Source organism: Medicago sativa, chromosome 3, assembly GCF_051527215.1.
Source record: "Medicago sativa cultivar Bolivia chromosome 3, Bolivia_mono, whole genome shotgun sequence".
NCBI classification, from domain to species: Eukaryota; Viridiplantae; Streptophyta; class Magnoliopsida; order Fabales; family Fabaceae; genus Medicago; species Medicago sativa.
In genome coordinates, this window is record NC_140751.1 from 67,483,121 (window position 1) to 67,488,606 (window position 5,486).

At 31.7% G+C, this 5,486-nt stretch overlaps 2 long non-coding RNA genes across 2 annotated transcripts; one reads left to right on the top strand and one right to left on the bottom strand.

The window, feature by feature from the left end:
* The first annotated feature begins 1,962 nt into the window (after nt 1-1,962).
* On the top strand, nt 1,963-2,721 carry LOC146939392 (uncharacterized). Its single transcript, XR_015033445.1, has 2 exons — nt 1,963-2,291; nt 2,610-2,721. It is a non-coding gene; the product is annotated as an uncharacterized LOC146939392 (long non-coding RNA).
* A 2,119-nt stretch (nt 2,722-4,840) lies between these two features.
* Nucleotides 4,841-5,486, bottom strand: LOC146939393 (uncharacterized). Its single transcript, XR_015031638.1, has 2 exons — nt 5,271-5,486; nt 4,841-5,172 (listed from the first exon to the last, which is right to left on the bottom strand). It is a non-coding gene; the product is annotated as an uncharacterized LOC146939393 (long non-coding RNA).

A 5,486-nucleotide genomic window follows, 5' to 3' on the forward strand; every position in this document is an offset into this window, starting at 1 on the left:
CATAAAGTACTTCACCTTCTTGTTGCTTGAAGCTGGAAATTTCCTTCTTCCGTGCCAAGTATTTCACAGTTGGAAAGTCTATCCAAGAACTCTCTCTTAAGCTGATCACATGTTGTGATTGTACCACCTGGTAGCGTGTCCAAGCAATCCTTTGCCCGTCCGGTTAGAGAATGTCCAAACAACCTAAGTCGCTTATCAGATTCTGACACCCCTGCTCGATTGATTGTGTTGTAGGCATCTAAAAAATGTGTGAAGTGAGCACTGCAATCTTCTAATTCCTTACCTGAAAATTGGTTAGATATTAAATTCAGCATGACACTATTCTTGATGTCAAACACCATAGTGTTCGTTGGTTGGAACCCAAGTGATACTTCATCCAAGTTATCCTGCCTCCCGTAGTCTCCTAGAGTTATGCCAGGATTTTCGTCTCCCATTTCTGACTCGTCTGATGAATAGTCTTGAATTGGGGTTGCTTCCTTTTGTTTTGTCATTTCTCTTGCAATTTGAGCTGCTTTTCGGACTGCTCGTTCAGTTTTGTCTATGTCTGGATCGAATTGCAGAATACATGTTTTGGTATCACGCATAAAATAAACTACACAAAGTTTCTAGTATGACAGAGTCAATTGGTATAGATATATTTTTGGTGTTTTTAATTTTTTTTTTTTAAAAAACAGCAAAATAAATGAGAGAAAAAATAAAATGCGAAAAATTAAATGACAGAAAAATAAATAACACATACGAATAAGTAATTAAAATTGTTTAGTCGAAATTATCATCAATCCCCGCAAGGGCGCAAAAAACTTGATGGTCGAATTTAGGCAAATGTACCAAAACGTTTATCAAGTTATAAAGTGATAAGTAAAATATTGTATCAACATGGACTGTCGTTTCAACCAGACAATTCACGTTACTTATTTGGGAACAACAAAAATAAAAGAGATAAAGGATTAAGAGTTTTGAAATTTATTTTGTTTGCAAAAGAGCAAGTTTACCTATTTTGATTGTAGAATGTTAGCGGCGGTTAGGATTCTTCGAATCCCCTATATTAGATATGTCACCTCCCTATATACCTTTCTTTCAGGGTTTCATGTTTTCCTAGTTACTAACTAATTACTTCCTGATTAGACAGGTATAAACCAATATTAGGTATGTCGTCTCTCTAAGGCTATGTTTGGATAGAAAAGGAAAGAAAGTAAGAGGAAAGATTGTTAAAGGAATGAAAGTGAATGAAAAGTGAGATGATTGTTTTAGTTGTTTGTTAGGAGTTAAAGTGGTGAGAAAGTGAGAGGAAAGAAAGATATGTAGAAAGATATGACAAAGTTACCCTAAAAAAAATGTGATTGGAGAAAAATATTAAAATAATATTATGGTTGGGCATTTATGTCATTTCATCCAAAAAGCAAAGCTTCCTCCCACTTTCTGTCCAATTTAGGGGTCATTACATTTTGAGTGGGTCCCAGCATAAAACTTTCTTTACTTACCTTATTGCTGGCAAACCAAACAATGGAAAAGAGAATATTCTTCAACCTTTCTCTCCTTCCTCTTTCTTTCTTTATAGTTTCTATAAAACCAAACATAGCTTAAATGCAATATATCTCCAGCGATTTCCTACTAGGGGTGTTCGCGGTGCGGTTTGGTTCGGTTTTGATCATAAAAGTCATCCTAACCGCAATATAAAAAAGCATGCGGTTCGGTTTGGTTCGGTTGACTTTTAAAAAGCAATCCGAACCAAACCAATCCAAACTGATGCGGTTTGGTTTGGTTCGGTTGATGCGGTTTTACGCAAGACAAAAAATATTATTAATGTCATGTTTTAGTACACTAATTACCAACTTGTAGCATAATATTTCATTCATAATAACAAACGCAATGAAAAACATTGCATTCCATTCATAATGGCCATGCATAATGTTGATGTTTCAATACTAGCACCAAACATTCAAATCCTTTTTAGCACCATAACTCCTTCATCACAAACTCTCATGCTCTCTTCTCTCTCCTCACCCGCTTTTTCCCGGTGATTTACCAACTCTCCGGTGAAGCTCCGGTGGCGTTGTTTTCGTCGATTTTGCTTGATTTCTATCCGTTTTCTCGATGCTCTTTCATCCTTCTGTACATATCGAAGCTTTCTCATCCTCTTGCAGCCTGTAATCTTAAGTTTCATTCGTAGCATTTTCCGTTACAGTGGAAGTTTCAAAAATGATGGAGGGAGGAATTGTGGTGGTGGGAGAGAACGGAAGGAGAGGGAAGGTGCTGGGAGAGAACAGTTTTTGCTGAATACTGTTAAAATAGTACGTATTCTTGAAATTGCTTCGGTTTGTAGCTTCTTTCTAGTAGCTGCATGTCCTCCTGAAACAGATTTTTCTTCATGTTTTTTGGTGTTTTGTTCTTCTATGATTTTGCTGAACGAAATATGCATACTTGGATTATTAAATTAAAAGAGATATTTTATTGATACAAGTCGGAATAGCTATTGCAAATCGAATAGAAACAATTTGGGATTTTGAGATGATTTTTTGCATTTTTTTTATGAAGATTGTTGTTGTTGTTGACGAGATTGTTGTTGTTGTTGTTGAAGAGATTCATATTGTATTTTCTGGATTTTGTAGGTTTTGGTTGCGAAGAAGATGAAGTTGTTAAGAAGATGAAGGAGATTAATGATGATGTTGCTGGGTTGATGAACATGTGCCTCTCCTTCTTCCATTCCTTTTTCATTTTTTTTTCCATTTTTTTAATTCAACAATTTAATATGTGACATTTTTTTATTTTTTTAAAATTACACGTGGCATGCCAAATAAGCGTTGACCTGGTCAAAATTGGCCAAAAGGTCACAATTGCAAGGGGGCTAAATCTTAGGGGGCCAAATTTTAATTTTTTTTATTAGGGGGCCAAAATCGCAACATTGACAAACTTAGGGGGCCAAAACTGTAGTTTAGCCTATAATAAATAATGGCTAGAAACTATCACAATGGAGATAATTTACAAAATAAAGGTCAAGATCTTTGTCAAACAATACCAATGAAAGCTTAGAGAATTAAAGTGATGGCAAAAATGATTCTTATGCATTTATTTGGAGTGTGATTCTATAAACATACATAAACACAATCACACTCCCTATTTTAGTTTTTTTATATATATATATATATATATATATATATATATATATATATATATATATATATATAGTTATGTTACAAGCCACCCTTTGGTGGTGTCTTTTATCAAGTCACACCTTAAGGTGTGATTTTCACTTTTTAGTTATAACTTTGCTAAAAGACACCTTCATAAAAGTAAGTTGGTGTCTTTTCGCAAATGCTCATAGAGTAACTTGATAAAAGACACCTTCACAAAAGGTGTCTTCTATCATAACCCATATATATATATATATATATATATATATATATATATATATATATATATATATATATATGGGTTTTGTTACAAGCCACCCTTTGGTGGTGTCTTTTAACAAGTCACACCTTAAGGTGTGATTTTCACTTTTTAGTTATAACTTTGCTAAAAGACACCTTCATAAAAGTAAGTTGGTGTCTTTTCGCAAATGCTCATAGAGTAACTTGATAAAAGACACCTTCATAAAAGGTGTCTTCTATCATAACCCATATATATATATATATATATATATATATATATATATATATATATATATATATATAAGGGGTTTGTTAGAACACACCCACTAGTTTTTATGTGGGAGTGTTTTAGCAAAGCTACACCTTAAGGTGTATTTAACCACTTTTTAGTTATTCACTTGCTATAACACACCTTCTAAAAAATGAGTGGGTGTATTCTAGCAAATGCCTATAGGAGTTGCTAACATACACCCACTTATTTTTTAAGAAGGTGTGTTTTAGCAACATTCACCTTAAGGTGTATTTAACAACTTTTTAGTTATATTTTTGCTAAAACACACCTTAATAAAAACTAGTGGGTGTATCCTAGCAAATCCCTATATATAATAACAACGTTACTTAGAATTTGTATTCGATCGTGCAAATTTATCTCTTAAGGCCTCGATCATTCTTTAACAAATACTAATATATGTTCATTTTAAATAACTTGTTATTCTTGTGAGAAGTTGTTACTTTACATAGTCATATTGATTTTAATTATGAAGTTTTAATTTTAAAATATCAAAATACATTAATCTCACATTAGTCTATAACATAGAAATATTGACAAAATCACAAGTGTAACAATGTAAAACAATAGGTTCAGAAGTAAAATAAAAACTAGGGTTAAATATGTCTTTGGTCCTTGTAAAATTTCAAATTTCAAGTTTTAGTCCCTCTAAAAAATTTCATCCAATTTTAGTCCATAATTTTTTTCCATCGCCACTTATGGTCTCTGTTTTTGTGTAAACTCATGTGTATACTTCACATATTTTAATGAATTTGTATATAGCTATTTATAATATCATAACAACATGTTCCACAAAAAATTAGAATTTTTTCAACAAGATATGAACTAAACACGAATTTTTCAGCGCTAAAAACTTATGAATTCATATTTAATTCATCACTTGTTAAAAATATTTAAACTTTTTTCAAGAAATATTTTTATAATGTATAAAATATGATTACTAAAAATAATTCAAAATTTTGAAGCATACATATAAGTTTACTTAAATACAGAGATCAAAAGTTGTGACTGAGAATCTTTTAGGGACCAATAATCGATGAAAATTTTAGAGGGACTAAAACTTAAAATTTAAAAATTTTATAGGGATCAAAAACTTATTTAACCCTAAAAACTATTATACAACTTAACTGCTAAGGTATGTTGATGGACGGTAGGGTTAGAAAAAATGGAGAGACGAAAATAATCTAAATAATATTATTTGCTGCCTTATTTTATTTCATTACCATCCTGTAAGAGTACAAAACCATAACTACAATGTTCTTGACATTAGAAAGAGGAAAAGATTCAAACTATTGAATGCCAACACAGTGAGTAAATGACAGCTCATGAAGTATTCTAGTAGGCGTTTGTGTACTCTCTTTGGTCGAACACTAGATCATGTGGGCACAAAATCTATTGGTGCAAGTATTCTAAGACATGTACATATTTTTCTTACACACCCTATTTGAAAACCAGCATCACAATACATTGAAGGGGGACAATCAGAAGGTCTAAAACACTTATTGCGGATTGCTGCAATGAAGAAAGATAATAAAATAATATAACTAAATCAGATGAAATATTGTTTACAAAATAAATAAGTAAATTTGAAAAGGATAAAATGGAATTACCGTCAATGTTTGTTGAAAAAAGAAATAGAAAAATAAGCATAATCATAACATACACAAATTTGACAATTTTAGCCATATCCCTCCACCTCACTCTTTGCATGTAACAAAGAGTTTTATCACTTTATTTATAAAGCAATTTTTTTACTTACATCAATTCAATAATTTTTTGTTTTTTTTGAAGTTGTGAAAAACCATTCCTAAAATTAGGATTGTCAT